The 25455-nt window shown below is 40.6% G+C and overlaps 1 protein-coding gene and 1 long non-coding RNA gene across 3 annotated transcripts in view; one reads left to right on the forward strand and one right to left on the reverse strand.

Annotated features, from left to right (window-relative positions):
• LOC117093850 overlaps positions 1-14486 on the reverse strand; it is a 41467-nt gene extending 26981 nt beyond the window's left edge. The window contains exons 1-2 of one of the 2 annotated variants that reach the window (XR_004441277.1): positions 14343-14486; positions 12415-12503 (exon numbers count right to left, since the gene is read on the reverse strand). This is a non-coding gene — a long non-coding RNA (uncharacterized LOC117093850). Of the gene's footprint in view, positions 1-12060; positions 12504-14342 lie in introns of those variants that run through there. The other variant, XR_004441276.1, reaches the window with a different exon arrangement.
• Positions 14487-16827: 2341 nt separating this feature from the next.
• The window catches only part of LRRC8B (leucine rich repeat containing 8 VRAC subunit B), an 84382-nt gene continuing 75754 nt past the window's right edge, over positions 16828-25455 (forward strand). The window contains 1 exon segment of the mRNA XM_033225520.1: positions 16828-16999. The gene's annotated coding sequence lies outside the window, so the exon portion shown is untranslated.

The raw sequence follows: 25455 nt of genomic DNA on the forward strand, positions 1-25455 counted from the left end.
GGTGAAAGGCAATTGGAAAAAGAATGTATTGGAGGTATAGGCTAATAATAAATGTATTGGAGGTATAGGCTAACCTCTAAGCCCACTAGTTGCTAGAGAAAAATGAGGAAAGTCTTGGAAGACCCCTTCTAGAGTCTGAATAAACCTCAAACACGAAACATAGGAACCATCCCTTCAAAGAAGATTAATTTGATTGGATTTGTGTGTGAAGCAACTTATGCCCCACAGCGTTATTGCAAGCAATAGAGCAATCAAGCAGCAACTAGTGGAGCTTCACAAATGTATGTCCTCAGGTAACCAGGTATGGTGCTTTGGCATACTGAGCACTTATGAATTAAAGGAAATTGGAAGACCTTAGAAATTGCCTCAGAACCAAAGACTTCCTAACTTTCTCTTGTTATCCCCTCCCCGCATCCTCTAGTGCAGGTGGGGAGGGTCTTTCTGAAAGTTCCCTTAGCTGACAGAAAAATTTCTTTACAAACATATGCCATTGTCTTAAGACCCACTCCCTAGGAATCTCATCAAATAACCAGAAAAATTTGACTACTGAAGAGAAGAAAAAAGTCTTCTTGCCACAAGGCCCAGAAGACTTCTGGTTTCTTCTTCTGAGGACAACTCCAAAAAAACTACATGAGAGATATCTACATATTACATGGTAACTCAGTGTTCAAAATTTTGAGAAATTGCTATTCTGCTTTCCAAAGTGGATGCACCATTTTATAATCCACCCTGCAATGAATAAGGGTTCTTTCTCCATATTTTCACTGAGACTTGTCATTGTCTTTTTATTTGAATCATCCTAATGAGTCTGAAGTAGTATCTGGTTATGAGATATCTTTTTAAACATTTACTTTTGGTTTGGGGGTACATGTGAAAGTTTGTTACGTAGGTCAACTCATGTCATGGGGGTTTGTTGTACCAATTATTTCATCAACCCAGTATTAATCCCAGTATCCAACAGTTCCCTTTTTTGTTCCTCTCACTCTACTCTCCACTTTCCCTCTACTCTCAAGTAGACCCCACTGTCTGTTGTTTCCTTCTTTGTGTCCATAAGTTCTCATCACTTAGCTCCCACTTATAAGTGAAAACATGTGGTATTTGGTTTTCTGTTCCTGCATTGGTTTGCTAAGGATAATGGCCTCCAGCTCCATCCATGTTCCTGAAAAAGACATGATCTTGTTCTTTTCATGGCTACATAGTATTCCATGGTGTATATATACCACATTTTCTTTATCCAATCCGTCATTCATTTGCATTTCCCTAATGATTAATGATGCTGAGTGTCTTTCCATGTGCCTATTGGCATTTATATATCTGTTTTGGGAAAAATGTCTATTCAAATTCTTTGCCCATTTCCCCCCAATATTTTAGTGTGGTAATAAAATTTACCATCTTAACCATTTCAAAATGTACTTCAGTGATATAAAATGTACTCACGATGTTGAGTACATTTGACTCACAATGCTGTGCAACCATCTCAACCGTCCATCTCCATAAATCTTTTCATTTTATAAAATTGAAACTCTATACTCATTAATAAATGGGTCCCTGTTCCCCTATCTCTGCAGTCTCTGGCATCTACCATTCTATTTTGGGTCTCTATAATTTTGACTATGCTAAATACCTCACGTAAGTGGAATCCTACATTATTTTTCTCTTTGTGACTAACTTCACTTAGCATAACATCCTCAAGATTCATCCATAATACAGCATATTTCAGAATTTTGTTTTTAGGCTGAACAATATTCCATTATATGTATACTATTTTGCTTTTCCATTTATTTATCAGTAGGCATTTGTGTTGCTTCTATGTTTTAGCTGTTGTGAATAATGCTGTTATGAACATGGGTGTACAAATATCTCTTTGAGATCATACTTTCAATTCTTTCAGGGATATACCCAGTATTGGAAGTGTTGGATCACACAGTAATTCTATTTGTAATTTGTTTAGGAACTGCCATACTGTTATTCACAGTGGCTCTACCACTTTACATTCCCACCAAAAATGCACAAGGGTTCCAATTTCTCCACATCCTTGCCAATGTAATTGCCTTATGGGTTCATCTTGCCCACTGCCTAGAAATGCCAATGCACTGAGAAGAGTAGGTTTTTGCCAGAAAGACAGAGTTCAATAATCTCAGGATCAACCAAGTGGAAGAATGGGAGATAATTCTCAAATCCTTCTACCCAAAATCTCAGAGGCGAGGTTTCTGAGGATAATTTGGTGGACAGAGAGCTGGAGAATGAGTGTTGCTGATTGGTTGGGAATGAAATATAGGAGTGTCTAAACTGGTCTTCATGTGCTGAGTCAGTTTCTGGGTGGGGGTCACAGGATCAGTTGGACCAGTTCTTTGGTATTAGTCATGGGTCTAGATGACATCTGCTGGTCTGCCTAAATGCAAAGGTCTAAAAAGTACCTCAAAGACCAACAAAAAAGAGAAATTTTTAGATCAATATCCCTGATGAACATCGATGCAAAAATCCTCAATAAAATACTGGCAAACTGAATCCAGCAGCACATCAAAAAGCTTATCCACCACAATCACGTTGGCTTCATCCCTGGGATGCAAGGCTTGTTCAACATATACAAATCAATAAACATAATCCATCATATAAACAGAACCAAGGTTTAATAATAGTGATGTTATCTATCGGAGCAATTGGGGAATATATAAATCTGACTTCTGGAACTGTGGCTGGTTATTGTTTATGGCTACATCTTAGCAGAATTCAGGCCTCTCCCATAATTCTAATTTTGTTGCCTTTCATTAGTTTTACAAAGGTGGTTTCAGTCCTCAAACAATGAAGGGGTAGTTTTGGGAAGGGCGATTAACATCCCTGCATTAAGGTTAAACTACAAATTAATTCCTCCCATAGTTAGCTTGGCCTATGCCCCAGAATGGACAAGGATAGTTGTTAGCTTGTGAAGGCAGAAGCAAATTGGTGTCAGCTATGTCAGATTTTTCTGTCATAATTTTCGCAAAGGTGGCTTCCCTACTACTTGTAATTTTTTGTTTTTTTCAATAATAGTTGCCCCAATGGGTATGATGTGTTATCTCGCTGTAGTTTTGATTTGCATTTCCCTACTGATTGGGTGATGTTGAGCATCTTTTTATGTGTTTGCTAGCCATTTGTATAAATTATTTGGAGAAATGTCTATTTGAGTCCTTTGCCCTTTTTTTTTTTTTTTGAGACGGAGTCTCGTTCTGTCCCCCAGGCTGGAATGCAGTGGCCAGATCTCAGCTCACTGCAAGCTCCGCCTCCCAGGTTTACGCCATTCTCCTGCCTCAGCCTCCCGAGTAGCTTGGACTACAGGCGCCCGCCACCTTGCCCGGCTAGTTTTTTGTATTTTTTAGTAGAGACAGGTTTTCACCGTGTAAGCCAGGATGGTCTCGATCTCCTGACCTCGTGATCCGCCCGTCTCGGCCTCCCAAAGTGCTGGGATTACAGGCTTGAGCCACCGCACCCGGCCCCTTTGCCCATTTTTAAAATCAGTTTGTTTTTCTGTTTTTGAGATTCAGGAGTTCTCTATATACTGGGTATTAATCCCTTAACAGATATATGGTTTGCAAATAGTTTCTCTCATTCTGTGAGGTGCTTTTAAAATTCTATTAATAGTGTCTTTTTGGTGCACAAAACTATTTACTTTTCATATTGTCCCATTTGTCTACTTATTCTTTTGTTGCCTGTGCCATTGATGTCACATCTAAGAAACCATTGCCAAATACAACGTCTTGAAATTTTTACCGTATGTCTTCTTAATGGTGGCATTATTTTAGGTCTTACATTTACTTCTTTGATTCATTTTGGGTTAATTTTTGTATATGGTGCTAGGTAAGGGTTCAATTTCATTCTATTGTATGTGGCTATCCAATTTTACCAGCACCATTTGTTGAAAAGACTGTCCATTCCATATTGAAAGGCCTTAACATCCTTGTTGAAAATCCTTTGATTGTATGTGTGAGAGTTTATTTCTGAACCCTTTTTCTATTCCATTAGTCTGTCTGTCTGTCTTTATGCCAGTGCCACACAGTTTTGATTATTACAGATTTATAGTAAGGTACAAAATCAGAAAGTGTGAGTTCTTCAGCTGTGTTCTTCCTTTGCAAGATTATTTATGATATTTGGGTTCCCTTGCTATTTCATATAAATTTGAGGGTGATTTTTTCTATTGCTGTAAAAAAAAAATCTTTGGGATTTAGATAGAGATTGAATTGAATCTGTTGATTTCTTTGGGTAGTATTGACATCTTAACAATATCATGTCTTCCATTCCATGAACATCAGGTGTGTTTCCATTTATTTATCGCTTCTTTAACTTCTCTTGGCAATCCTTTTTAGTTTTCATAAGCATTTTATTCTTTCGACGCTATTTTCAATTGAATTGCTTTTGTAATTTCCTTTGCAGATTGCTCATTGTTAGGATGTAGAAATGCACCTCCCCATTTTTGTATAATTTTGTATTCTGCTACTTAATAGAAATTATTTATTAATGCTAACAGTTTTTTGTGAAATCATTAGTTTTTTCCATATATAAGATCTTATAATTTAAGAGCAGAGAAATTTTTACCTTATTCTTTTCCAATTTGATTTTTAAAATTTCATTTTCTTGCCCAATTCCCCCGGTTAGAACTTCAAGTACAATGTAAAATACAACTGGTAAAAATGTGCGTCCTTGTTTTGGTGCTGATCTTTGAGAGAAAAGGCTTTTATTCTTTCACTGTTGAATATTATGTTCATCGTGGGTTTCTATTTATGGCTTTTATTACATGGGAATTTCCTTCTATTCCAAGTGTGCTAACAGTTCTTATCATAAAAACATGTTAAACTTTGTCAAATGCTTTTTCCCCATTAACTGAGATGATCTTATGCATTTTTTCCTTTAGTTTGTTAATGTTGTGTATTACATTGATCAGTGTTCTTATGTTGAAATATCCTTGCACCAGAAATAAACTCTACTTGGTCATGATGTATAATCTTTGTAACATGCTGCAGAATTCAGTTTGTTACTATTTTGTTGAAGATATTTGCATGAATTTTAATAATTAACATTGGTCTGTAGGTTTTTTTTTTTTATTCTTGTAGCATCTTTGGCTTTGGTATCAAGGTAATTGGGCCTCATAGAATGAGTTTCAAATTATTCATTTCTCCTATTCAATTTTTCGGAAAAGTTTCAGAAAGATTTTTTTGTGTGTTGTTCAAGTCCTCTAGTTTCTTTGTCTAGTTGTTCTATCCATTTTTGAGAGTGGCATATTGGAGTATTCAATTATTACTATAGAATTGTCCATTTTTCCCTTCAGTTCAATTAGTTTTTGCTTTGTAAATTTTGATAGTCTGCCATTAAGTGTGTAAATGTTTATAATGGTTGTATCTTCCAGCTATATTGAATATTTTATTAATATATAATATCTTTCTTTGCCTGTCATCTTTTTTACTTGTTTATTTGTCTCATATTATAATAGCTACCCTACTGTCTTTTTGTTATAGTTTGCACGGATCATCTTTTTCCATCTTTCACTTTCAATCTACTTTTGTCTTTAGATCTAAAGTGAATCTCTTATAGACAGCATATATTTGGATTCTGTTTGTTAATCCATTCTGCCAATCTCAGTGTTTTGACTGGAAGTATATTCCATTTACCTTTAAAGTAATTACTAACTAGGAATAACTTAATTCTATCATTTTGCTGTTGGTTTTCTATATGGCTGATAGCTTGCTTTTTCTTCATTTTCTGCACTACTGTGTTCTTTTGTGTTTCACTGATTTTTTTGTAGTGAAACATTAAATTCCCTTATAGTTTTCTTTTGTATGTGTTTTATAGCTATCTTTTTTTGTGATCACCATGGGAATTATATTTAACTTCATCAAATTAGAACACTATCATTTGAATTTAAGGTAGCATAATTCAATAACATACAAAAACTCTGTTCCTTTAACAGTTCCATCCTTGCCCATTTTTGTTGTGATGTCACAAAATTACCACTTTATACATTGTATAGCCCAAACATAAACTAATGATTTTTTAAAAATGTATTAGTCTCTTGAATCACATAGACAACAGAATGTGGAGTTACAAACCAAAACTACAATTTGCTAGCTTTCAGTCTTTCAGGAAAAGTTTCTGTTAACTTTTTTCCTTCGAATGGGCCATATTTTCCTGTTTCTTTGTATGCCTTGTAATTTTGTTGTTGGTGGTGGTGTTGAAAACTGAACATTTGAATTTAATAATGTGGTCACTCCGGAAATTAAATTATTTTCCTTCCCTAAGACTTGTTAGATTTTGATATTGATTTTGTTTTTGTGTTCTTACAGGCTGTTTCTGTGCCAAGAATCAGCCTGAGGCATAAAATTAAGGTCCTTTAGGTCTTCACTAAGCATGCCCCTTTCCCTGGGCATGTTTGGTAACTTTTGTATTTCTCCTTTTCCCTGTATATACAGTTGCTTTTGAATCTTCCAGCCGTTAATGTCTGGCTCTCAAAAGGGAAGAAAAAAATGAAACAGGAAAAGGGCACTGGATGCTTAAATCACCCGCAATTCACCTCTGCTAGAAGTAGAGGGGCTAGAAACAATTGTGGGAGATGTAATACCAATGGCTGCCTGAGTCTTTGTCTGCACCTCTGTCTTCAGAAGAACCAGTCAGGGACCAGAGCACAGATGCCCAACATTTAGAGGGCAGGGTTCTTTTTGCCTACCTTGGCTCTCACCAGCTGTGTGTAAACTGCTCCTGGAACAAATTAACAGCTATCTGCCATGGAGGAGGAGGGGTAGGAATAGGGGTGGTATAACTGCTACTGTGCTAAGAATTGAAATAACTAAAATTAACAGCAATTTATTGTCCAAGCCTTCTCCTGAAAGCCACAAGCCTTCAACAGACTCCAGAGTTTCAAAATAGATTAGACAGCGTAATTGTTGCGTAGGTGAGAAAAAGATGCTTACTACTCTGCTTCCCCTCTCAGGGGTTGGGAACTTCCCAGAATCCTCTCCCTTTGTCCATTTGTCCATTTTTTTAGTTGAGTTATTTGACTTTTTATTTTTGAACTGTGCTTTTGAATTAGGCTATTCTTGCATTCCTATAAAGAAATACTCAAGACTGGGTAATTTATAAAGAAAAGAGGTTTAATTGGCTCACAGTTCTGCAGATTATACAAGCATGGCACCAGCATCTGTTCAGCTTCTGGTGAGAGCCTCAGGAAACTTTTACTCATGGTAGAAGGCAAAGTGGGAGCAAGCATGTCATGTGGCAAGAGCAAGAACAAGAAAGCAACAGGGGAGGTGCCACCTGCTTTTAAACAATCAGATCTCATGAGAACTCACCCACTATCACAAGAACACCACCAAGCCATTCATGAGGGATCCACCCCCATAACCCAAATACCTCCCACTAGGCCCCACTTCCAATGTTGGGAATTACATTTCAAAATGACATTTGGAGGGGACAAACATCCAAAGTGTATCAATTTTCATACATTCTGGATACAATTCCCTTATCAGATATGCAATTTGCAAATATTTCTACCATTCTGTGGCCTATCTTCTCCCTTATCATTAAACTTTTAACTAATGTTGTCCCTCTCTTTCTACTTACAAAGACCAAGAAAGAACACCACATTTGTACAAATATATGGATGAAAGAGCCCAAAAGGAATGGCAGAAATATAAGGCAAATAAATGAGAATTGGCATATGAGTGAAAATCATGTCATCCTCAATGCTAAAACAAATCTTAACTTGCAACACGGCAAAATACGTCTACTGTGCCATATTCTATTCCTAAAGTCCAGGATTTCTGAACACAAATCAGAATCTGCCTTCCAAAACCAATCAACTAAGAATTCCTACAGTGTGAACATCTCCAGCAGAGAGGACTAATGTTGCTTAAAATATTCTGTGTTAGTGGCTTTAAACTTACAAAACGTTTAGGAAGCAGTTACCACACTTTCCCATCCCCACACACCTAGGCATATAAACTAAAAAAGCATTAATTTCATGTTAATGAACAGTTTATTGGCTGCCCACTATCCCAAGGTTCCATGTTAGGCTTTGGAGTACCAAAGGGAGGAAAAGATATACTCAAGAAATTTAGAGTCTAGTTAAGAAGCTTGCCTCAATTTCCTAATCACCTTTCTTCCATCAGTTAAGGAAAGCATCTAGTAATTAATCATTCACTTCTCTAACCACATACATATATGTAGAAAAATGTATGGATGAATTGTCCTTGTTTGAAAACAGTAGGTTCAGGAGGTTGCTACTGTTTGGATGTTTGTTCCCTCAAAACTTGTATTAAAATTTGACCTCTAATGTTGGAGGTGGGGCCTAATGGGAGGTATTTGGTACGTGAAGATGAATCCCTCATAAAGAGATTAATGCCTTCCTTGTGGCTGGGGAGGTAAGTGAGTTCTCACTCTTATTAGTTCCTGCAAGAGTCAATTGTTATAAACAACCTAGCACCTCCCTCCCCTCTCTCTTGCCTCCTCTCTCACCATCTAATTTCTATATTCTGGCTCCCCTTTACCTCTGCCATGAGTGAAAGTAGCCTGAGGCCCTTACCAGAAGCTGAGCAGATGCTGGCACCATGCTTCCAGTACAGCCTGCAGAATTGTGAGTTAAAGAAACTCATGTTACCCAGCCTCCAGTGTTCCTTTATCAAAAAACAATGGACTAAAACAAGGGCCTTAGAGACAAACTAATCAAAGCCTCTCATTTTAAAGATGAAAATTATAAATACAAAGCAGGTAAGTGACTTACTTGAGATTGTTATCACAGCTAATACTAATATGGGACTTACTATGTTCCCAGAACTGCCTTATCACATTACATATTCAATCCTCACCACAATCTATTCCTCAAGCAGCAAACTAAGGCACAGAGAAATTGAGTAACTTGACGAAGACCAAACAGTTCATAAGGACAAAGCCAAGATTTGAACTCCGTAGTTTTGCTTCAGAATCCAAGCTATGTTTAGGTAGCTATTTCTAAATATAGGCATGAATTTCTGCCACATGTTCATACACTGGCCTATTTGATACTAATCATCATGGTTGTTTCCAGCATTCCCAAATCGAATATCTCATGATTTTACTTAAAAGTCACAAAACACACAAGTTGAAAAGAGTAGTGTGATTGCCAACGTGGATCTGGACACTACCAGGAGGAGGAAATGAAGACATCCAAAGTCATGACAAATATATTTGTAATAAGCTAATTTTGGCAAATATTGCCACTTGTATATTATTCCTTTGTCATTCCTAATCACCCCCATGTACTCCCTCCTACCTCCAAACCCTGGTCTTCTATATGTGTTTTCAATCAAGTAAGAACAGGTTAAGCCGTAAAACCTAAAGTGGGTGGAGTTGGGGTTAAATCCTGGGATGACCCTGGAATATCCAAGATAGAGAAAATCTGTTTCAGAAGTCTCAGACCTCATTTCATTTCATACATTCACTCATCAATGAATAAATATTTATTCTTTGCGCACTTAGTAAAAAGCACAGACCCATTTATTGGAAATATACCAGTCCATGTGATGAATTTGACCTTTTCCCTCCTCACACACACAGTGTCGCAGCATTCCTCCAGAGGAGGTAAGAGATCTGCAGTTAAGCAAGTGTCATCTTTCCACCTCGTGGACCTCTGAATGATGCCTGAGCTGCAGGAGGTTTAACAGAGTGACTCAGCAAGGCGGGCGAGGGACTGCTAAGATTATTACTCACTCTTAAGTATACAGGCCATAGGGGTAAGAGAATGTTATTTAGAAATGGCTATAACACATTATTTGAGTGATTTGTATGAGCTACAAACTAGTTTATAAGTAAAAATTGCTTGCTTTGTTATTGTATTTTGTCAGAATGCACATATCCTTTTTGTCCTTGGGGACCCTGAATAGCAAAATATTATATCTGCTTATTGAATTGATAAACTAAGGAATTCCAGAAATTTTGGAAATTGAGTTCACTCAAAGAAAGATATGAAATTGCAAAATTTCTACCACGTATATATTATTTTCATCTTTTAGTATGAGTACCCACGTCTTTCCTTGTAATCAAGCAACCATAACTTTCCCACCTACACTGAGGTCTTTGTCAGCCACCAAAATCTGTTCTGCTTGCTAAAACAACAGGCTTCCTCTGAAGCCCTAAGTTCTTTAATTCACTCAGCATGATTTCTAAAAATGTTTTTCCCACTTTAACCACTCTCTCCTTTATCAAGATAATAACTAATTAATTACCGTTGTCCCTCAATTTTGTAATGAGGTAAAAAAAAAAAAAAAAAAAAAAAAAACATTATTTTAATACCCTTTATCATATGGTAGCCAGGCTACATTCAGCTATCACAAAGCACATTTGAGTTATAGGTGTAAGTCTACATATCTTGTATATAGCTTGTGTTAGGGGATTCTACTGGACCCACATATTTGCTCACATATCTGGTTACATATTTACCAGCATATTTTACACTTTAAAAACTTCAAGCTTCTTATGAGCAAGTGTCCTATTGCCTTTATATGCTCCAGAAACAGAAATTTGATGGAGACAAAGAATTGGATAAAAAGAAGGATGCAGAGATAAGTTAGTAGAAGAACAAGCAGGTAATTGCAAGGTGTGTTTGCATTTAGGTATGTAAGATTCAGGGACAAGGCCAATGAGGCTGGTGTTTTGAAACAGACTGAAAGTCTAGTTAGTTACAGTCTATCAATTCATCACATCCAACCCTCATACCCATCTTAGAAATCTGCAGGGGCAGGGCACGGTGGCTCATACCTGTAATCCCGGCACTTTGGGAGGCCAAGGCAGGTGGATCACAAGGTCAGGAGTTCAAAACCAGCCTGGTCAAGATGGTGAAACCCTGTCTTTACTAAAAACACAAAAATTAGCTGGGCACAGTGGCAGGTGCCTGTAATCCCAGCTACCCAAGAGGCTGAGGCAGGAGAATTGCCTGTACCCGGGCTTCAGAGGTTGCAGTGAGCCAAGATCATGCCACTGCACTCCAGCCTGGGTGACAGAGTGAGACTCCATCTCAAAAAAGGAAGGAAGGAAGGAAGGAAGGAAGGAAGGAAGGAAGGGAGGGAGGGAGGGAGGGAGGGAGGGAGGGAGGGAATCTGTAGGACTGTAGGCTACAGGAGAGCAGAGGCCACATAAATCACAGACTCATGTATCTCCCAAAACTCCTACAATGCTTTTCACACCATAGACATAGAATAAATATTTGTTGGATAGCAAATGAATAAATGAAACAAAATGAATTCTGAGAATTCTGAAACATCTTCTTATATAGTCCAGGATAGATATAAAAAACATATTGAAAAAAGAAACTCCTATCTAGACTGTTAATGGCTTGCCCCAGGTCTCATGGCCAAAAGAGCCACCAGTCAAATCCAGGAGAAGACCCCATGTCCAGTGCTCTTTCTGGCATACATCTTTTCCTTTCCAGCTCTATAAAATTCTGAATCTTGTTCTTTTATAACTTATTTTGAGTTTTTGCAAATTCTTAATAAGCCACAGACATATATCAGCTCCTACTCTTAGAGAATCAGTTTGAGAATGAAATCCAGTATTCTATATGTATTATAATTAACAGATAGCTTTATATTAGGCTGAGAACATAAAAGAAAAACCCTACAGCTGCTGAGAAAAAAAGGGAAAATCAAGGTTTAGCTAGTGTCAGACATGAGTTACTCCAAACCCAAGAAATGGATGCACTCAGTATGAAGAACCTCAGAAGCCAGCTTTCACAGCACCAGGAAACCTCTTGCCCAGATTTCAACAGAGTTCAGGGAACGCAGATTGAATCCTCCCAGGGATCCCAGCAAATATCTCAGTCACTAGCAAAACTCATGAGGGCTTTTTTTAGACCACTTCACAGGAGCAGAGGAGCACCAGTTCTGCTTTAATTGTGGACTTTCAGTTTGGCTTTCCTACAAATATTTTCTTGGAAGTCATTTCCTTTTCACAGATAGGAAAAGGACAAGAGTCAATAACTGCCTGGCTGCTCTATGGTGGATTCCCATACGTGACCCAGATGACAGCACATATTCTTTCTTTAAATGGGATGCATGGGAAATTTTCAAAGAAATTTTTGGACAACTTCCCAGAAGACAGATTAACTGAAGATGTCAGGCATCCCGCTGCAGGAATTGGGTGTTTTTCCTAGAAGAAAGGTCTGGAAGGTCACCTTCACAGCACTTGTTTGATAAGGAAGGGGCATAGTATAGTTCAGGCAGAGTGGGCAGTCAGCACAGTGGGTAGTGATCAATTCTGTGTGAATTGATCCCCAATCATAGTCTCGGTTTGAAATAGTCACAACTGGTTACTCTGTGTTCTTGCAGTCTGTGTTCTTATTCAGCCAGTCTTGCACAATTGCAGTTTGAATTTCTAGATCAAGCTACCTTAATCTGAACACATGGGCAATATCCAACTCACCCCATCTTCAGAATTCTCACCACTGAGCTCATTCTCCAGGGTCACTCTCAGAATTTGTCCCAGGCCCAAAGAAAACTCATTTTAAATCTCTGCAACATGTCAGAAAAACATGACCAACTGTCAGAAAAACATGACAAACTGTTTAACCAAAAATAAATAACTAAACATTCCTCATCAACAACAACGTGCTCAATCATACACAACTGAACCATTGGGATTCTGGCAAACTTCCTGAGAATGTAATTTTTTTTTTTTTTTTTTTTCTTGAGACAGAGTCTCACTCTGTTGCCCAGGCTGGACTGTGGTGGTGCAATCTCCGCTCACTGCAAGCTCCAGCTCCCAGGTTCACGACATTCTTCCGCCTCAATCTCCCAAGTAGCTGAGACTACAGGCGACCGCCACCACGCCCGACTAATTTTTTGTATATTTAGCTATATATACAATATATATTCACCGTGTTATATAGGTGATATATATAACAGGATAGTCTCGGTCTCCGGACCTCGTGATCTGCCCGCCTTGGCCCCCCAAAGTGCTGGGATTACAGGCATGAGCCACTGTGCCCAGTCGAGAATGCAAAATTATGGGTGGCCTTGATTCATAGACTTCGGTTCTTTTCTTCTGATCTGACACTTCATTAGAACAAACTTGATCCATGATGCTGAGACAAAATTTAAACACCATGGCCGGGCATGGTGGCTCACACCTATAATCCCAGCACTTTGAGAGGCTGAGGCAGGTGGATTGCTTGGGCTTAGGAGTTCGAGACCACCCTGGCCAACATGGCGAAACCCTGTCTCTACCAAAAGTACAAAAATTAGCCAAGTGTGGTGGCAAGCGCCTGTGATCCCAGCTACTCGGGAGGCTGAGGTGGGAGGATCACTGGAGCCCAGTAAGTTGAGGCTGCAGTGAGCCATGATTGTGCCACTACACACTAGCCTGGGTGACAGAGCAAGACTCCATCTCAAAAAAAAGAAAAAAAGTTAAAATATAAAATGTATGTAATTAAAGAAACAGTTTAATTGAGAACCCTGAAGGTAAACTTCCTCAGACCTCTGTTCAATGCGATTCTCCCTCAGTCCTGCACCAACCTCAACTCCCCTGCAGGAGGCTGTGTTCTCTCTGATTATGCCTTCTCCACCAGAGTACAATATCTTTAAGAAGAGGAATTACTATATTTATCTTGGTATTCTCCCTCATCTCTGTCAGGTCCTCAGTGCTTTTTTCATGTGTTATAGGCATTCAATGTTTAATTAATAGATATAAATTCAATGTTTAATAAATTTATATCTTTAAAGAAATAGATTTTCATTCTCATAAAGTATTTTTCAAATACTAAATCGAAAAAAAACCTTTAGTGTTGGATACGATTGTCTTTCCTTTATCAGAAAATTCTTCTCAAGACTCAGAGAAAACCAAACTCTTATCAAGGTGGCCACATGGAGCATAGCTTAATGTTGATGACACTGAGAGATTTTCTTTAAATTTTGGTTGTTTTTCAGGGAATCAGCCCAGAAGACACCCGCCAAACCCAGGAGTTAGGTGGTTATTTCATGTGGGTCATGGAATTCAACCACCAGAAGACCAAATTGTAGTGATTGTTTCATTTTCTATTATTTGTGACTTTGCTTATGTCACTGGATATAGGAACTGGCCACACTTACTGTTCATTCTTATCCCCTTTATCACCTGAGTGTAAAGACTCTACCTTGAGCTATTCTTCAGATGTTGTAGAGACAGAATATTTTCATATTGGCGTCTTTACCAGATTCTCAGCTTGCCAGAAAGAGCCAGGAGGCTGGATTTGCTATTTTAATATAGTTTAGGGCCAATAAGGCAAAGGTAAAGGATGTAGTCCTTTTAAATCCTGCTCCTGTTTCAAAAGTTTAAGTTCTCTTCTCTCCATAACGCATTTTCTGACTACTTACGCCCATGTTGTTCAATCTTCATTTCCTTTGAGAAGAAGATGCTGTTGTTTTCTGTATTCATCTAAGTTGTGGGCTGCTGGGGTCAGGGACCGTTTCATGCTTCTTTGGTATCACCCATGATGTCTAGCACATGGCTGGGTACATAATAAGTGCTGTGAGACAAAAATGGAATCTCTGGACCCCACACTCACTATGTCAAAGGAAAAGTTAAGCTTTTCCTTTGAAACTGAGTCACTAAAAAAACTGCCTTCTTTTGTTATCCGGTAGCTGCAACAATAGAAGGCCACATATCTCCCCAGAGAGCCTCCCTCACAGATTGCTTACAGAGAAATTCCTTGTAGGTCCCTAAATCTTTCAGAATGCATCTCTCTCCTATAAATGAGCCCTAAAACAGAGTGAATCTCACTATGACAATAAGATAACAGCTCATCTTCACAGGTATGGTATAAGGATAAGACTAGAAATCATCCCTCTGCCCACCTCAAGACAAATTCATAATTGGCTTTCCCCCATTATCACATTTATCTTACATAAAATGTAGATTTACTGAGCATGAGAGGAACATATAATCACCATTCCTCTACCCTCTCCTCACATGCAAAATGTGAATTCACTGGGCACTAATCAAAGCCTCACAAGAATGTAACTTCTTCCCTGGTTGCCTACCCTCTCACTTCCCTTTTTTTTTTTTTTTCTTTTCTCCTTGCCCTCCTGCTGGCTCTTTCCCCTTTAAATATTGAAGTCCTTTACAAACTCTCTTTGTAAAAGGCAGAGATCACAGATGTTCCTGTATTTGTGCTTTTTCCTGGGAAATGTCCTTAACCTTGGCAAAATAAACCTCTAAAACGATTGAGACCTGCCTGTCATTTTTTTGGTGCTTAAAATCACTATTTTAGACTTGGGTAAATCTGGCTGTGGAAGTAGTGACAGAGTCTTTTAGAATTTTCTTCTACCAAAAATAATTAATCAGAAAGTCCCTGAGAGAATTTCAAATATTTCTGTAAGGATCAAACCTAAATTTAAATTACACTCGTAGATCTGTTCATAATCCCAGTGTCTCACGCATATAAACTCAATAAAAACTTACTGAATGACCAAGTGAAGAAATGTTCTTTCAGCTTTTCCTTCGAGACTCAGAAAAGATATCTGCAATTCCAGAATGGACTGAGTGAACAAGAACAGATCAGTGACACAAAGACAGCCTTCTTTTTCCCTTTCAGGGTAACTCAAATTGTAGTCCTAATCTGAACAGTGTGAGACACAACTCCGTCTCATACAACTCGATAGTGCATTTGCTATACTCCCATTTACACAAACTGCTCAGATGCCCCAAATGCTGAGTCTGTTTGCCTTCATTCTATTCCTTTGGGAGATGCCGGTTACAAACTTGTTTTTCCTTTCTTTTTTAAATGGAGATGTGATCACCATAGCAACTAAAAGATATAAATCTTGCCTAATTGAATCAGTGTGCTCAAGATAATAGGGCACAAACTGAGTTAAAACTGGGGTGAGGGCAAGAGTGGGGAAATGGATGAAGATGATAACAATATTTACGTCCCTAGAATTTCTGGGTTTGGATTAATTGTTTCATAAGGAATATTTTTGGCCTTCAAATGCAGGGCCACTTGGGAGAGAAGCAGGTGGGGCAGTAGTTGAGGTGTCTCTGCAGTTGATTCGCAGTGAAAGGCAGGTTATGAGTATAGGGACAGCCCTTCGGCCATATGGTCCCCTCCCTATCCTGAGGATAAGGACATTTGAGAGAAGCCAACGGTATTGGAGGGCCAGAATCGAACTTAAGCCGCTTAGTTGGTACAACTGTAAACCCTCCCTCCCAGGGTCTGGGCCCTGCAACCTTTCTAAGCAGGGTAAAGAAAGGCAAGGGGACTTCCTTGTCGAAGAGGAGGTTCCCGCGTTCGCACCCTAGCTTTCCCTCAGGGTTCAACACGCGTTATATAAATGCCAAGTTACTCAGGGGCGCGCACATGAGAAGGCTGGGGCCCGACACACGCTGTGTACTGCCGGTCACCGGTGTGGCGCGCCGGGGGACACACCAAAGCCCCTGTCCCTCCCGCCTCTGGAAAGCAGTCCCCGCTCTTTCCAGCTGCTCCGCGGGGCATGTGGCTGTGCGCTGCCTCCTGCGGATCCGAGGCTGGGCGAGGGGGCCGCGGTGGCCACATGGCGCGCTCGGGGAGATAGCAGCTGCGCTTTGTTTCCAGCAGTGAGAGGTGAGTCACCAGTTCCCGCAGCCCCAGAGCTGGGCAAACACTCAGGCCCAGGCAGCTGAAAAATTCACAGCAGGAGCAGCTACCGAAGCGGCTGCAGCCTTTTCCTCCTCTTCCTCCTCCTCCTCCTCCGCCACTGCTACCGCCACCGCCGTGGTCACCGCCTCCGCGCCCTGCCTCCGCCCAGTCCCCTCCTCCTCCACCCGCGAACTTAGTCAGCGGTTCGCGCCGCCGCGCGCCCATTGGCCGGCGGAACGCGCCGCGTCACAATGGAGCCGGTCAGAGGCGGTGAGCTGGGCAGCGCCGGGGCTTCCCGCTGAGCCCGCAGCCGCCGGCAGCCGGGAAAGTGCAGGCGCGGGGCCGCCGCCTGCGCGCCCGGAGCGGCCCGGGAGCACGCCGAGGGGAGCGCGGGCGCCCGGGGCTGGAGTCGCGCAGGTAGGTCGGAGCGTGACACCCCGGTTCCAGGAGGGGGAGTCGCGCCGACTGAGGTGGGGAGGAGGAGGACCGGGTACGGGGACGCAGCAGGTGGGGCTGGCCGAGCAGGTGCGGTTACCTGTCCACGCCTCACCTGCGAGCCAGGCTGCGGTCGGTCGCGCGGCTGCAGAGACGAGTGGCGGCTTCGTTCTGCTCCCTGCCTTCGGGAGAGACAGAGCCCCACACTCAGAGGACCTCTCCTGTATGCTGGGGTCATTTGGGGCAAGAGGAGTGGGCGGTCGCGCGGAGGCGGGTCCCTCTGTCTCCCCCGGGAGTCTTGGCGTTGCACCTGAGCGTGAGTCCTCGGGGCGGGGCGGGAAGGGGTTTCCGCTTTCCCAGGCTGGCGTCTCGCTCCAGGTGAGCGCAACTCCCCTGAGGGTGCCCCCATTAGGTTGCTCTGTTTTGCCCCCTGCACTGGCGCTGTTTTTTGGGAACTATTTTACGCTCTTGGATACTCGTTGTTTACCTATAATTTGGTGGCAGTGTTGGCTGTTGATTTGTTTGAGAAAGAAGGGGCAAGCGATACCAATTTAAAAAGAAGACTCAAGAGTTTCCCCTGAGCTTAGTTGAGCAGGTGCTGAGAGGTCAGAAGGGAGGAGGCTCAGTATTGGCTCATTAATCTGTGTCCTCAACTGACTTCCTAACGTCCATAGATTGCCTTTAGATGACATTTGTGGAAGACTTTTTTTCTTTGTGGTCAAAAAGACACCCCTCTAAAAGAACAAAACCGACATGTGAACTTCCTTGAATAAATTCACTTCGCCTAAAGACAAAACAAACAAAACGTCCCACTGATAAAAGATATAAGTATGAACATTTTAAATTGTAAATATATAGCCAAATTAAAACAATTTGTTCAGCGTATATTAAGACATTACATAGCATGATTTTTATTAAAAGACTTAACCCATTTGCAAATGATATAATAGTCTTTCCAGAACACCCCAGAAATCTAAAATGTATCTTGATCAGATGATTCTGTCCCCTAAACCTAGGTGTAGGAGTGAGGATGGAAAACAAGTCAAACTGCAGTATAATTTTTTAAACCATTCCAGTACCCTTTATGTGTACAGGCTACACCTCCTGAGAACCCCAAATGCTCTTTGTTTTGTTTTTGTTTGTTTGTTTTGTTTTGAGACAGAGTCTCAGTCTATCGCCCAGGCTGAAGTGCAGTGGTGCAATCTCCGCTCACTGCAACCTCCACCTCCTGGGTTCAAGTGATTCTCCTGCCTCAGCAGGCGCCCGCCACCACGCCCGGCTAATTTTTATATTTTTAGTAGAGGCGGGGTTTCACCATGTTGGCCAGGCTCATGTCGAACTCCTGATCTCAAATGATCCACCCACCTCGGCCTCCCAGAGTGCTGGGATTACAGGTGTGAACCCAAATGCTCTTTGAATTGTGGGTGCCGGGGCGACTTTCTTTTTCTCCTGGCTTTCCTTGTCAGCAGCTCTACTCAGAGAATAGAAAGTGACAGCCAACCCTCCAAGGTAATTGGGCCTGTGTAATTTTAGAATATAAGCCCTAACATGTCTGATACTTCTGTAAGCTAAAAAGAGGTCCCTTCATTCTGGTAGAGAATGGGGGTGATGATGTCATTGAGTGCACCCTTGGTTCATGGCACTTTCCTTAGCCTTAGTATCCCCCAAAACAATTTTAAATCTGCTTGTAGGAATTAAGTTTACCATTCTTTGAAACGTGTTCTCTTTTTCTTCAATTGGTAAGGTGTTCTAACATGTTCAGCCTATTATGAATCTTTTCACATTCTGAATGATTTAATTTGACTATTGAGATTTGCTTTTTTAAATCTCTTCTCTACCGCTATCACAATTTCCCATTGCTGTTTTAATTTTCAGAATCCTCAGAATGAAAACACCAACAGTAATTAAAATGAAAAGGGGCTTAATAAAACTTAAAAGATACTAAGCCCTCCAAGTATTTTAGGCTAATCTATGTGAGCATTTTCCTGCAGTGGCCTGAAATTTGTTATTTTTTGTTGTTTTCTGAAGTTTAAGGGGGAAATATTTTACAATTTGGAACATCTTTGCTTTAGCCAAACTTTTTCTTATAAACGAGGGTTTTTGTTTTTGTATTTTAGTTTTCAAATTCTTCTGATGGTACCTGAGTATTTTATGTTTTCTGGATTTTTTACTATTCATAGCCTGTTTAATCCAATCCCCGATTTTCATTTGGTGTGTCTCTAAAGTTGAATTCTCAAATTTTACTCTTATTTCTCCTTCCCAGCATCCTTCTACCACACACTGATATTTTTAGAAATGAATGCATTCTGATTCTGTCATATTATTACACACTTGGTGGAATGATTTGCATTGCCTTGCATGGAGCAGGTTCCCCCCCACTGCTATCCTGACTCCCAGAGCACTGGGTACATCAGCAAACAGTTCAGACCTGTGACCGTTCAAGAGGAATTTGGGAGACCCAGTTATAGTGTAGAATTTATTTAACCATTTGTAAAATGCCTTCTAATTTGTGTCATATCTGTTTTCATATTGCTGCCTTTTATTGCTATTGCCTACTTTCATTTTATTCCCCATCCATATTTTCTAAACTTCCTACATGCCTTTATTATGACTTAATTTCTCTGGTGTTTAAACTAATGCCTTTGGCAGACATAATAACCTATTTTTCTTTTTCTGATCATTAAGATTGATCTTAAATAAAATTAGGCCTAGCTCCAATCATTGATCTCTCTCCTGAGTTCTTATCACTGTGGTTCATTTAGAAACTGAACAAAGGGTAACAGTAAACTCCCTGTTCTATGACTGCCTTTCCTTTAGGATTCTACTGAATTGCAACACAATTTACATTTACTCCTTCAATGCTGCCGAGAACCTGAGTAAAGGAAATTAATAAAAATGAGTTGTCAAGGCTTCAACCTTGACCTTTCCCTTCGGCCTTTTTGATGTTTTTGCTGTTTTTGATATGGGTCATGTGATTCTACTTGTTTCTTTCTAGACTGTATGTATTTAAACTTCATCTCTTGCTTTTTTTAAATTTCAGAGTCCCTTTAAATTCTTTCTTCTCATCTGTCATCCTGTGACCATTTCCAGGGCTCCGTTCTGCAATGCCTGTTCTTCGACTGACAAGCACAGCATCTTTCACAGACACTGCCAGCTGCACAGCTTCTATTTCTCTTCTGTTTCCAGCTCCATGCAGGTGACTGAGATCTTCCTCTGCTCATCTCTGATGGAGACCACATTCTTTATTGTTGAGTAGCATATTCCTTTTGATTCTTTCTCAGGTAGCAGATTTAAGAGCATATTCGAACCTTCCTTATTCTGTCAGATTCCTTTTCAGCATTTTGAAACTTTTTTTTTTTTTCAAAATCTCTTGCAAATTACAAGCAAGAGTTCTTCAAGGTTTTACCTAAGAGAACAAACTTTGCAGACTGACAGGCCTGATTCTGAATTCTGTGCCATCACTTTGGATGAGTTGTGGATTAGTTAAAATTAGTTGCCAGCTACAGAGACTGCAAAGAACAATGGCTTAGTCAAAATGATGCTTGTTTCTCTTTCACATTAAAAAAACTTGCAGAGAGGCAATCTATGGCTGGTATGATGGTTCTACAGTCTTCTGAGAACTAGGCTGATTCTACCTTTTGGATCATCTACCATAAATAAGATGAGGCCCTCAGCTTCATGATCCCAAGATGGAGCTTCAGCCATCACCCCCAAGTTCCAAGTAGCAGAAAGGAGGAAAGAAGGAAAAAAGAAGGAGGGGAAATGCAAGAGCCCATGGTCTCTGAAGGAAAATTCCTGGATGCTGTCATATACTTCTTGTTATATGTCATTGTGTAGAACTTAGTAACATGACCTCAGGTAGCTGGAATAGAGACTCGGAAATACTATCCTTATTCCAGACAGTCTTATTCCTAGCTAAATTAAAAAAAAGAGAGAGGCTCTCAGATCCTTAGCAAAAAGTGGGGAATTTTGGAGGTATCCAAACACCATAGCTATCCTAACCCTCTTTTTCCTTGACTAATACTGTCTTTCTCACAGGAGTCTTAGGATTAAAATAAATGTAATACATTAACACATCTAATGTAGTATCTGGCGTAAAACATGCTTTCAGGAAATGCTGTTTATATTGCTCCTTATTTCTTTTCCTTGAATTGTCTAGTTTCCCTGCTACAACATCACTGGCCCCCAAATCCTATTAATATTTTAAATACTTGGGCACTTACCCCACTTGGTGTTATCAGACTGCTGTGTTGTATCTTGTCATGGGAGGAGATGAGGTTTTTGAGTGTCAGGGAGCAAGACATTATTACTCAATGTCAGCAGTTATTCTTAGCCGAAAAACATGGCCTGTGAAATCAAATAGATCTGGACACAAATCCTCCCTCAGTATGCAACCATAGTCTCTCTCTCTTTCTCAGTTTTTTTATCTGTAAACTGGATAATAGCTGACTGTTAGGGTTGAATGAAAAAAGTAGATAAAGTGCTTAATACTGTCCTCAGTAAAGTGGTAGCTTTTCTTTTTTAATTTGGCCTAACCTGTGTGAGCCTTTTCAAAAATCAGCACTTATTCTGTTTTTTTAAAGTTATAAAATTATCTGTAAAATCAGTTTATCACCCAAGTGATAGCAAAATTTTTTCTATATATTTTGATATAACAAAATACAGAATGGTTAATGATACAGAATGTTTAAGCCTTAACCTTCTCAGCCTTGAATTATTTTTGGCTGAGCCACTCTCAGAAGGTAAACATTACCACCATTTAAAATATTTCACAGTATTTTTTCTTCAATAGCTATTAAGCATCTAGTTTGTGCCAGGCAATGATGATGAGCAAAAATGTACATGGTCCCCACTCTCATGAAGATCTGGGACCATACTGGGGAGGACAGGTGAATCACTCACTCACTGCAAACACATGAGAAGTTGTCACTTCTATAGTGAGGTTGCTATAAAGGAGACACTGGTCAGGCATGGTGGCTCATGCCTGTAATCCCAGCGCTTGGAGGCTGAGGCGGGTGGATCATCTGAGGTCGGGAGTTCAAGACCATCGTGGTTAACACGGTGAAACCCCGTCTCTACTAAAAATACGAAAAAAAAAAATTAGCCAGGCGTGGTGGCGGGTGCCTGTAGTCCCAGCTACTCGGGAGACTGAGGCAGGAGAATGGCGTGAACCCGGGAGGCGGAGCTTGCAGTGAGCTGAGATCATGGCACTGCACTCCAGCCTGGGTAACAGAGCAAGACTCCGTCTCCAAAAAATAATAATAAATAAAATAAGAGTATATCATGTATAACTTCTCAATGTGACACTCAGGAATAATCTAATGCTTTTACAGTTTATTTGGGCTATATTAGCAAACTTTAAATACAGATGCTGTCTTCATACAACAAGCAGATGCATCTGAGATGGCACTGTAAAATAGTATATTTTTGTAGAGGGTCAGAGGGTTGATTTGCATCATCCTTAGCCAATGGAATTTGAAACCACGTGGCTGAATGGAGAAAGACTGTTGGCAAAAAGAATCAGTAGCCCATAAAGCAGCAATGGAAAATGACCACAGGATGGGAAGTATGAGCAGTGTGTTTCAGAGGGTTGGGTGACTGGACTAGGCATGGGATGGCCTTCTCAAAGACGGTGGACAACCCCCACGGCCAGTCCCTCTGTACCTTTCCATTTTGCACAGACAAGAACCAGCATGGCAGGGGGTGCTATTGGCAGGTGCATTAGAAGGTACCATTTCTCCTTGTCGTGTCCTGCTGAGCTATTAGGGGAGTTTGTAGGGGAAATGATGCCTCTCTAATCCCTGTAACAGCCTTGGAGGATGGCAGGGAACACTCTACTTTGATGCATCTTACACGTATTGTGGTATTTTACATGTATTGTGGTATGGCATGACTGAGCCTTGGGGGTTAAACCATGAGCCATTGCACTGCAGAATGTTTCTTGCTCTGAGTCGACAAATTTAAGATAAATTCTGTTCATCTAAAGATTTTAACTTCATTTCTCTTAACAAAACTGAGTTTATTCCTGGCCCCATTTCAATGCTAAAATAAGCAGTCCTAAGCTAAGCAATGACTTGTCTTTGAGAAGCATTTGTGGATCATGTAGGGAAGCTTAAATTTTTCCCTGAAGATTTGATCATTTGAGTCTATGAAACAAAGTGATAATAGCTTCACAGGAAAAAAAGGCTGATAAATTTTATTATGTGCACATGTATGCACAGGAGTCGTATAAAATATTTTAAAAACTCAAAAGAAATGGTCAGATGGTTAATGCTTATACACCATCTTGAGGTAACAGAAAGAACAGGAGCTGAGAGCGTGGCTAAAAACAAGTAATGGTGGTAAATCAGGTTATGGTGGCAAGACAGGTTATGGGAAGGAGAGAAGAGGAGGCCTGGCCAGAAAAGGTGGTGGTGTTATCTAAATGAACCTCTCTGGTAGCAGCCCTCAGATAGAATAGATGGTAAATGTTTCTTTCAGACCTTTAAATCTGTCAGACTCTCAGTTAATCTTTCCTAGATCCAGACAGACAAGGTGGGGCCTCAGAGAAAGCCTGGCTGCATCAATGCAGATACTCTGCAGACACAAATCTCCCCAATAAATGACAGCTTTACAGGCCTACTTCTGTTTTGCCCTCCTAACAGCCATCTCAACATATGTCAAAGAAGTATATTTTGGGGTGCAATATTTTGGTTTCCTTCAGTCATCATGCTGTTTCTCAGAGGCACAGTGTTGTGCATGGTGGTCAGGTTTGCAGGCAATCCTGGAGAGTTTATGCTGGCCAGTGGTGCCCTAAGGTCCCAGAGTCTTTCACCCTCCCTTTCCCTGGAATGCCCTTGTAACTTGGACTTCCTGCTTCGGATTTGCCTGGGTATTTGCAGTTCCTCCCTCAGTGGCACACCAAGCTCCTTCCTACCTCAGGGGCTTCTCAGTTGTTCTTTCTGCCTGGAATGCTCTTCCCTTATAAATTTCCATGACTACTTTCTGCTCGAGAGTCAGCTCAAATGTGACCTCAGAAATACATTCCCTGGCCAAAAGTACCCATTCCCCCTACCTATGTTCCCATGATAGTCTTTCAAACCTTGGTTTATTGTTTGCTTGCTTATTTATGCTCTATTCCCCTCACCCCCACCAAAATATAAGTTCTGTGAAAGCAAGAACTTTGTCTCCCTTGTTGAACTGCTCTCAAGTCTGGTGTGTAGTAAACGTGGCCAAACTGCTGCATGTGATAGTGTGTGAATAATATTACCTCACTGATACGATTTGGCTGTGTGCCCACGCAAATCTCATCTTGAATTGTAGTTTACATAATCCCCACGTGTCGTGGGAGGGACTGGGTGGAGATTATTGAATCATGGGGGCAGTTTCCCCCATCCTGTTCTTGCGATAGTGAGCTAGTTCTCACACTATCCGATGGTTTTATAAGGGACTTCCCTCTTCACTGGACACTCATTCTGTCTCCTGGCACCCTGTGAAGGGATGCCTTCCATTATGATTGTAAGTTTCCTGAGGCCCCCACAAGCCGTGCAGAACTGTGAGTCAATTACACTTCTTTCCTTTATAAATTACCCAGTCTTGGGTATGTCTTCATTAGCAGTGTGAGAATGGACTAATACACCAAGTAGTTATAAAATGGGGATAATAATATCCATGCCACCTACCTTACAGAACAAATGAGGGCCTGGAGTTAGTGTATTGAAAATGCTTTCCTCAGAATTTTCTGTTCATCTTTAGATTGTGTATTTTTGCCAACAGCAATACTATTTACCCAAGTATGTATCCCAAGTTTCTTGGAACTCATTCTGAGCTTCTCCTTGCTTTATTCTCCCTACAGTCCTCTTTTAGGATTGGTAACCCATTTGTCTAGAGTCTATAGCCTTCAAGTCCTTCTATCACTGCTCTTCCTCTACAGCCCATTTTCTGCTATGAGTCTTCAGGAACACTGCCAGTTATCTTCTAACTGATAATGACTTTGTAGTCTTGAGCATCGTCTCTGCCACCATCACCTACAAATTTATTGTCCACACTGCAGAAAGTAATCTTTCTAAAAGACAAATCTCATCCCATAATTGCCTGGTTTAATAAGCCTTTAATGGCTCCCTGTGCCTCAGGATTAAGTCGAAACACCATGGTGTGGCATGTGTGAAAGTCTTCCTTTGTCTGACTTCTGCAACTCTTCAGCTTCATCTCTTGCCACTCTGTCATCTCTGTGTCCGCAGTGCATGTCCTATAGACACAGTGTGCGGTCACACCCCCATACACCAGCTGTCCTAAACTATTTGCAGTACAGGGAGGAAGGTTCTAGATAGCCAGATGGTTTCATTCCATAGCTTTGTTCCTTCCCTTTATTTGGGATCCTCTTGACAAGCACACGACCATCTTTCAAGGCTCAGTTAAAGCATACCTCTTCTGAAAGACCCTTCCTGACACCTTCTCTC

The sequence above is a fragment of the Trachypithecus francoisi genome, unplaced genomic scaffold, assembly GCF_009764315.1.
Source record: "Trachypithecus francoisi isolate TF-2019V2 unplaced genomic scaffold, Tfra_2.0 Lachesis_group12, whole genome shotgun sequence".
NCBI classification, from domain to species: Eukaryota; Metazoa; Chordata; class Mammalia; order Primates; family Cercopithecidae; genus Trachypithecus; species Trachypithecus francoisi.